General features: G+C 40.1%; 1 pseudogene; it reads left to right on the forward strand.

Annotated features, from left to right (window-relative positions):
- Window positions 1-7968: 7968 nt before the first annotated feature.
- On the forward strand, window positions 7969-8068 carry LOC127124283 (uncharacterized; annotated as a pseudogene).
- Window positions 8069-9815: the final 1747 nt, after the last annotated feature.

The raw sequence follows: 9815 nt of genomic DNA on the forward strand, positions 1-9815 counted from the left end.
TGCTCCATATCGTCAAACTCGTCTGTGGGCGGGTTTGTTTGTGAAGGCTCGGTGGCTTCGGGAGCGTTTAGATCATAGAGGTGGCGGTCGGGGTTTGTGACATCAGTTAGGGCGATATTTGGTAGAACAACGCTTGGGACTGCCTGGTTGTTCACCATAAGATAATATCCTCCGCCTACTCTGTTCTTAATCAGGCGGCTGGATCGACAGTAGCTGATATCCATAGATAGGGGAGGTAGAGATTCTAAAGTTTGGAGTTTATCCCCTAGGTTTAGGCCAAGTGCTATGGTGGTGATTAATCCACCAATTATAAAAGGTTGCCGGCCTCTAGCACATAAGGTGCGGATATGATGAAATAGAAAGGAGGCGGCGTTTACCTTAGTATCCGGTTCGAAGACGCATTGGAGGAAGAATAGCTCCTTTGAGTTGACCTTGCTGTTGTTTGGTCTTCCAAAAACTGTGTTTTGCAGGATGCGGATAAAGTACCGGATAGTTGGGTTATGTATATGGGAAAGAAGGAGCTCTTCCCAGTTGTAGGCATCTATACCGGAAATTTTCTTGAAAAGGTCGAAAACGTCAACTGTGTTCCAGTTTGAGTTTGGAGGGATTCTGGGGTGTACCTGACCTTCTATGGGAAATTGTAGCATGGTACTCAATTGGTTTTGGGTTAAGGAGTACTCGGTGTTAAACATACGGAACGTTGCGGTACCGGTTAAAAATTCGTCTTCACCGGCGGGAGTGGTGTAGTCGTATGAACTTAAGAATTCTAAGGTTAGGGATGGGTAGGTGGGTTGATTATGAGTGCAAAGGAAGGTTAAGTCGGCTAGGCGGAGCATCCATTCGATACCTTGGAGTAATCCTAATTGTTGTAAACAAGTTAAATCGGGATACCTGGTGGAAACGACGCCTCGCTGTTGGAAACGCTCGAATTGCTCCCTTTGATAATTTTCATCTTCGGATCGGAAGATGATATTTCCGAAATTCTGATTTCCTGCCATTGTGATGAATGAATTTTGAAGGAGTGATTTGGAAAGAAAAGAAATGTATTCGATAGGAGAGAATGGTTTGTGGTGAATGAAGGAAGTTTTGGTGGGTATTTATAGGAAAAGAATTTGGAAGTTGGAAAGGAGGTGGTTGAAAAGTGAATGAATGCGGGTAAATGTGAATAAATGGGGAAGGTAGAAAGTTGAAGGGGTGTAACGTTCGTCTCCAACGGCTCCTTAACGTTCACCTAGTCTGAAGGGCGTTACGCTCGTTACAGGGGTGTGACGGTCGTAACAGGATCTTAGCGTGACGCCCGTGACAGAATGTGTGACGCTCGTCACTCTGTCTGTTTGGCTAATGTTCAGCTAGCGTCCTTCAGGTAAGTTATTATATATTATTATTTTTTTGGTTGTTTGCTACTGATTGATTTATTCTGCAATTTAATTTCTCCTGCATGCTTATTCTACTTTGTATAATAATAAGTCATAGGTAGCAACAGTAGAGAACATAATAGCTATTGCATAATAAAATTAAATAAATAGCTTCAATAAAATGATCATAATGTAATATTGGAAAGAAGAACAAAAGAAATGCGAAAAGGAAACAAATGCGAACATGAATTCAAATAACATTAATGAATAATCTAGCTTAAAACTAAATAACTAAGAAAAACAAATAAATACTATCCATCTGCACGATCTCTGGCCGGAGGAGCAAAAGAGTTAACACGATGTAGCAACTCGTGAAACTGATCTGTCATACTGCTCATGTACCCTAGAACTTCGTGTCTCATGTCAGTAAATTCTTCTCTGAGGGCGTCTTGTTCTGACATCAAAGCTTCAATGGCGGTGTTATAATCAGTTCCGGGCATATGATGTCGGAGGTCGGATACTGCTGATTCTTCGGTCTGAACAGGCTGAGGAGGAGGGTCAATATCATAATAGCCAGATGGTGTCTGAGGGTCAGATTCAGCATAAGGGATCTGGTCATCATAAGTCTCATAGTCATCACAAATCTCATAGTCCTGGATGGATTCAGTGGATCTAGCAGGAGAGGGGGTTTCGTTCAGGTTGTAGAGCCAGTTATTGCGGTTATGAACACTAGTCCTAGGATCGGGCATGGTGAATAGGCAAAGAACTTGGTTATCAATAATAAGCTCAAACTCGTCAGACCCTAGGTTTGCTATAAACATAGTGTTGAAGAGGAAGGGTATACTCATAGTAGTAATGCCACAAAAAGGGCTTAGGTCAAGCATAGGCTGACGTAATCCAATAGCATTACCTATCATAGTTATCAAACCGCCTATTCGGATTGGTGCTCGCTCATCTTGGATAAGGTGGTCCAAATTAGCTAACATAAAAGTGGCACCGTTTACTGGACGGTTCTGGGAAGCACAAAATATGATGAAGAGTTCATCACGTGAAACTGAAGTACTGTTTGGCTTCTTCCCAAATAAAGTGTGGGTCAGGATCTTATGGAAATAGCGAAAGGCGGGTTGTGTATGTTTCCAGAGAGAAACTCATGTTCCTCGGGCTCGTCATTTCCAGTCAACTTACCCCAAAAGTGTTCAAGTTCTCTATATTCAAAAAGTTCTTCCTGGCTTACTGTGAATGTGTCAAAGGAGGTAGGAAAACCCAAAAGGTTGGTAAAGTCTCTAATATTAAATTGGTACTCCATGTTGAACATTCTGAACTGGATAAAACCTCTGCTAATTCCTTTTCCATGGCTGGGTAGATAGATTAATGAGCTAAGGAATTCTAGTGTGAGTCTCCGGTAGGTGGTGAAATGTCTTAGGATAGGGGATGTCTCCCATCCTATCTGATTCAGCAAATACAGGACACTTTGTCTCAGTCCAAGGGCAGTCATAGCCCAATCATCAGCATATAAACTAGGTAGCATCTCTCTAGTGGCTAGTTCTTCAAACCTTTGTTTCTGAGCCATCCCTCTTAATTTGATACCCATACGATCAATATGTCCCATCTGGTTAGTGTTAGCTAGGGAAAAGAAAACATGAGTTTTAGTCAGGATTTGGCCAAATGCCGAAAGAAGAAAAAAAAGTTTTTAATAAATTAAAATGAATTAGGAATGAATACTAAACAGAAATTAAAAGAATAATTAAGGAAGAAGTAGGAAGATAATAATAATAATATAAGGAAATAATAAAATAATTGTGGGTTGTCTCCCACTAAGCGCTTTGTTTAAATGTCGCAAGCTCGACAAAGAAACTGTTAAATATAATCTATTAATCCTGGAGGCATTTCGTCTAAGTGTAGGATTTGCGAATCTCCATTGGTTTCCGCATAGTGATAGTGTTTTAGACGTTGCCCGTTTACGGTGAACGGTTCTGTGGATTTGCCTTTAATTTCTATCGCTCCACTGGGAAAGATGTTAGTGATATGAAAAGGACCTGACCATCTGGATCGTAGTTTTCCCGGGAATAACTTTAGTCTAGAGTTAAATAAAAGGACTGCGTCGCCTTGCTTGAAGATTTTCCTTGATATACGCTTGTCATGCCATTGTTTTGTTCTTTCTTTATAGATTCTGGCATTTTCATAGGCGTCTCTTCTGAGTTCCTCTAATTCGTTTATGTCAAGGATTCTCTTTTCACCGGCGGCTTTATAGTTTAGATTCAGATTTCTAATAGCCCAATAGGCTTTATGTTCTAATTCTACCGGGAGGTGGCAGGATTTTCCATATATGAGCTTAAATGGGGTCGTCCCTATGGGGGTTTTATAAGCAGTTCGGTATGCCCACAAAGCTTCTGGTAATTTCAATGACCAATCTTTCCTTGAAGTGGCGACTGTTTTTTCTAGTATTTGCTTGATTTCTCTGTTAGATACTTCCACTTGTCCACTGGTCTGAGGGTGGTAAGGTGTCGCTATCCTATGTCTCACGCCATATTTAAACAATAATTTTTCGAGTACCTTGGATATAAAGTGCGATCCACCATCACTGACTACTATTCTTGGGATGCCAAATCTCGGAAATATTATATTCTTAAAGAGTCTAGTTACTACTCGGGTGTCATTTGTTGGAGAAGCTATAGCTTCGATCCATTTTGATACGTAGTCAACTGCCACGAGTATGTATTTGTTACCGAAAGAGGGTGGAAAAGGTCCCATGAAGTCTATTCCCCACACGTCGAAGATCTCTACTTCCAAAATACCTTTTTGTGGCATCTCGTCACGTCTAGATATGTTTCCTGTGCGTTGACATCTGTCACATTCCTTAATAGCCGCATGTACGTCCTTCCATATAGTTGGCCAATAAAAGCCGGCTTGTAGGATTTTAGAGCAGGTCTTGGATGTACTTGTGTGTCCACCATAAGGAGCGGAGTGGCAGTGTTGGATTATATTTTCCACCTCTTCTTCGGGTATACATCGACGGAAAATACCATCGGGGCCCCTTTTGAAAAGTAAGGGATCATCCCAGTAATAGTGTTTTATATCGTAGAAGAATCGTTTCTTCTGCTGGTAGGATAAAGTAGGTGGAACTATTCCGGCAGCTAAATAATTGACGAGATCAGCGTACCATGGTGTGACAGATATAGCTAAGGTGGTTTCTACTTGTTTGTCGGAGTTGTTCTCTTCCAAAGTAGCTATAAGTTTATCGTACGAGAAATCATCGTTAATTGAGGTTCTTTCCGGTTCAAGGTTCTCAAGTCTAGAGAGGTGGTCTGCTACTACGTTTTCAGTTCCTTTCTTGTCTTTGATTTCTAAATCGAACTCTTGTAGCAACAAGATCCATCTTAGGAGTCTAGGTTTAGCATCCTTTTTTGTTAAAAGGTACTTGATAGCAGCGTGATCAGTGTAAACTATTATTTTGGCTCCGACCAAGTAGGAACGAAATTTATCTAGCGCAAATACAACTGCTAGGAGTTCTTTCTCGGTAGTGGCGTAATTCATTTGCGCTTCATCTAGGGTTCTACTTGCGTAATATATAACGTGAAGCTTTTTATCCTTTCGTTGTCCTAAAACAGCACCTACAGCATAATCGCTGGCATCACACATTATTTCGAATGGTTCATTCCAGTCGGGTGTCTGCATTATGGGTGCGGAGATCAATGCTTGCTTAAGCGCTTGAAATGCTTTTAAACAGTTATCGTCGAATATGAAATCAGCATCTTTCATCAATAGTCCGGTTAAAGGTTTAGTTATCTTAGAGAAGTCTTTGATGAATCGTCGGTAAAAACCGGCGTGTCCTAAGAAGCTTCGTACTTCTCTCACGGTTCTTGGGGGTTGAAGGTTTTCGATTACCTCTATTTTGGCTTTGTCTACTTCAATTCCTCTGTTCGAGATGATGTGTCCTAAAACAATTCCTTCTTGTACCATAAAATGGCACTTCTCCCAGTTAAGTACTAAGTTTACTTTTACACATCGCTCAAGAACTCTTTCTAGGTTTTCAAGGCATTCTTCAAAACTTTGTCCGTATACGGAAAAGTCATCCATAAATACTTCCATGATGTTTTCGAGAAAGTCGGCGAAAATTGCCATCATGCATCTTTGAAAGGTTGCGGGAGCATTACACAGGCCAAACGACATTCGTCTATAAGCGAAGGTACCAAAAGGGCACGTAAACGTTGTCTTTTCTTGGTCATCAGGGTGAATTGGTATTTGAAAGAAGCCTGAATAACCGTCTAGATAACAGAAATGTGAATGTTTTGCTAATCGTTCTAACATCTGGTCAATGAATGGTAAAGGGAAATGATCTTTTCGGGTTGCTTTGTTTAGTTTCCTATAGTCAATGCACATTCTCCATCCCGATTCGATTCGTTTAGTTATAGTTTCCCCTTTTTCGTTTTCAATAACGGTTATGCCTCCTTTCTTTGGTACTACGTGTACAGGACTAACCCATTTGCTATCAGATATAGGATATATAATACCTGCTTCTAATAACTTGGTTATTTCCTTCTTTACTACCTCACTCAGGATCGGATTTAGTCTCCTCTGGTGTTCCCTAGAGGTTTTACAGTCTTCTTCTAGCATGATGCGGTGCATACAAATAGAAGGACTTATTCCTTTAAGATCGGTGATGTGGTAACCTAGTGCGGTTGGATACTTTCTTAAGATATGTAGGAGTTTTTCTGTTTCGAGTCTTCCTAGGTCTGCATTAACTATCACAGGTCGTTCAAGTTCTAAGTCTAGGAATTCATATCTCAGATTTTTGGGAAGTGTTTTCAGGTCAAGGGTTTGTTTGTTAAGACATTGCGTCGGGTCCGGTGTTATCGCTAAACATTGGTTAGATTTGTCTTTTAAAAGATAGTCTGATGATTTGTCTTCTCCTAGCTCTGCTTCTTTTATGCATTCATCGATGATATCCATGAAGTAACATGTATCTTCTATTGCAGGTGCTTTCAAGAATTGGGAAAGAATGAACTCAATTTTCTCTTCACCTACTTCGAAGGTGAGTCGTCCTCGTTTTACGTCTATGATTGCACCGGCAGTTGCTAAAAACGGTCTTCCCAGTATAATGGGTGTAATATCATCTTCTCTAATGTCCATAATTGTAAAATCAGTTGGAATGTAGAATTGACCTATGCGTACGGGAACGTTTTCAAGAATTCCTACAGGATATTTGATGGAACGATCTGCTAGTTGCACAGACATTTTGGTTGGTCTTAATTCTCCCATTTCCAGTTTCTTACATATGGATAAAGGCATAACGCTAATTCCGGCTCCTAAATCGCATAAGGCTTTGTCGATGACAAATTTTCCTATGTGACAGGGTATAGAGAAACTACCCGGATCCTTGAGTTTAGGAGGCATGTTTTGGATTATAGCGCTACATTCGGCAGGGAGTGTAACGGTTTCGCTATCTTCAAGTTTCCTCTTATTAGAAAGAATTTCTTTTAAGAATTTAGCATAGGAGGGCATCTGCGTAATAGCTTCGGTGAACGGAATTGTAACGTTTAATTGTTTAAGGAGATCAACAAATTTTCTAAATTGGCCCGCATCTTTGGTTTTAACAAGCCTTTGAGGGTAAGGGATAGGTGGTTTGTAAGGTGGTGGAGGTACATAAGGTTCCTTCTTTTCTAGGGTTTCCTTATTACTCTCTTCCTTTTCCTTAGGTTCACTTTCCTCAGTTGATTTCTTAGGGTTTTGGTTTTCTATCCTTGGATCAGACGGTCCTTCCACTTTCGTTCCACTTCTTAATATAATTGCATGAGCGTGGCTTCTCGGATTAGGTTGGGGCTGTCCAGGGAATGTACCAGTTGGGGCAGCAGTAGGTGCTTGTTGTTGAGCTACTTGTGATATTTGTGTTTCCAGCATTTTGTTATGGGTAGCCAGGGCATCTACTTTGCTTGCTAGTTGTTTAAGTTGTTCGCCAGTGTGTACATTCTGGTTTAAGAAATCTTTATTGGTTTGTTGTTGGGAAGCTATAAAGTTTTCCATCATGATTTCCAAGTTGGATTTCCTAGGGGCGTTATTGTTAGGCATGGATGGGTTCGGTTTCTGATATCCCGGAGGTATAGCTGGGGCTTGATTTGGAGACTGTCCAGGTGCGTACAAAGCATTATTACTCTTATATGAAAAGTTTGGATGGTTCTTCCAATTTGAGTTATAGGTATTCGAGTAGGGGCTTCCTTGAGCATAGTTTACTTGCTCTGCTTGGATTCCTGTCAAGAGTTGACAATCCGTAGGAGTGTGACCTTGGATTCCACAGACCTCGCAATTCTGAGTTATAGCAACCACGGCGGTAGGAGGTGATACATTTAAACTTTCAATTTTCTGGACCAAAGCATCCACTTTTGCATTAACGTGATCAAGGTTACTTATCTCGTACATGCCAGTTTTCGTTTGAGGTTTTTCCACCATTGTTCGTTCGGTTCCCCACTGATAGTGGTTTTGGGCCATGCTTTCGATAAGCTGGTAAGCATCAGCATAAGGTTTGTTCATTAGTGCACCACCTGCAGCGGCGTCTATTGTTAACCTTGTGTTGTACAAGAGACCATTATAAAATGTGTGAATTACTAACCAGTCTTCCAAACCATGGTGTGGGCAAAGTCTCATCATGTCTTTGTATCTTTCCCATGCTTCGAAAAGAGACTCGTTGTCTTTCTGTTTAAATCCGTTTATCTGGGCTCTTAACATAGCTGTTTTGCTTGGCGGAAAGTGTCGGGCAAGAAAAACTTTCTTCAACTCGTTCCATGTGGTGACAGAGTTTGAAGGGAGAGATTGAAGCCATCTTCTAGCGCTATCTCTTAATGAGAAAGGAAAAAGACGAAGTCGAATTGCCTCCGAAGTGACACCATTAGCTTTTACAGTATCAGCGTATTGGACAAATACGGATAACTGAAGGTTTGGATCCTCGGTAGGATTTCCAGAGAATTGGTTCTGTTGCACAGCCTGCAACAGCGAAGGTTTAAGTTCGAAGTTGTTTGCTTCGATTGCGGGCGGAGCAATACTTGAATGCGGCTCATCTTGCGATGGAGCGGCGTAATCTCTAAGAGCACGAGCTGGTTCTGCCATCTCGGTTATCGAAGGAAAAAGGTTTTTGAAATCAGGAAGTTCTACAGGAGGGAGATTGTTTGCAGCACGATATTCCCGAATTCGTCGTAGGACTCAGAGATATAGTTCGATATCGTTGATTCGTAAATAGAGCGGTTCGCCTTGTGAGCAAGTGCGTGGCATACAAATCAACGAAAGAAAGAATAGAAGAAAAAGAAACCTTAGTCTCTACAGCGTAACGGAAGAGTTACGATATCGATTAAATAAAAGTCCCCGGCAACGGCGCCAAAAACTTGATCGCTCGACTTTATGAGTCGAATTGGGGTACAAACTGCAAGTGCACAGTTCTATCGCGTAGTTTTAAAAGATATCGATCCCACAGGGACTTATGAATCGATATACCGTTATCTAAGGTTACTTCGTAAAGCTAAGGTGAATAATGTTTGATTGTTTGGGGGAAAGCTAAAAACTAAACTAAGATCTAGATTAAATATTAATAAAGCGGATATCGGTATGTAGTTCGTCGTAATTAGGGAATCAATCCTTTGTCGGTCTCTTGGTTTTAAAATAAATCTTTTCAGTTGACTTTATTGATTAAAAGTTTTATCTCAAACTCTCGCTCTGTTGAATAAACCATGATTTTATGTTAATGTAGCTGTCACTTATAATTAAGTCAAAAAACCATTTTTTGAAAGCAATACAGTCCATAGAAACTCTTTTCAAGAAAACACTGACCATTTAAACACCCTTATCTCAAACTCTCGCTCTGTTGACTTAGGTTATATAATTAAATTCGAATGCTTAACTCTCGTCCTCACATTCAATCTTTAAAAATACTTTTTGGAAAAGATCGGAATTTAATTAACTCTAAAACTTGCTCTCGCCCTGATCTAGAATTAATATCTAATTTACACTGTCCAGTTAAAACCTCAAACTCTCGCTCTATTGATTTTAACTTCTTTATGTCTTTTACTTTCGTAAAAACCTTTGTTATTAAACCTGTAAATTGAGACCGTAAAAAGAGTGATTTTAATTTTAAACTTAATTTAACCGACTTAGTCTTGATTCCTTATTCTGCTTACTTTACATACCGATATCTAAGCGAATTAGCCAGACATGCTAAACAAACTAAAATACTTATCATGCATAAACAGACTCATCCCAGGCAGATAATATAAATAAATAATAAAACAAAGCATTAAATAATAATTAAAGAACCTGAATGAGTTAAACAATAGTCTTGAACACTCCACCACAAGCCGGTAGGATTTGTTCTTGGATTCTTCAATTAAACAACAAATTAAAACGAAGGAAATAAAACTAGATTCTAACGTAAGGTTAGATCCGGTAAAAAGGTGCACAATAGTTTCCGGTGTAGAAACT

The sequence above is a fragment of the Lathyrus oleraceus genome, chromosome 2, assembly GCF_024323335.1.
Source record: "Lathyrus oleraceus cultivar Zhongwan6 chromosome 2, CAAS_Psat_ZW6_1.0, whole genome shotgun sequence".
NCBI classification, from domain to species: Eukaryota; Viridiplantae; Streptophyta; class Magnoliopsida; order Fabales; family Fabaceae; genus Lathyrus; species Lathyrus oleraceus.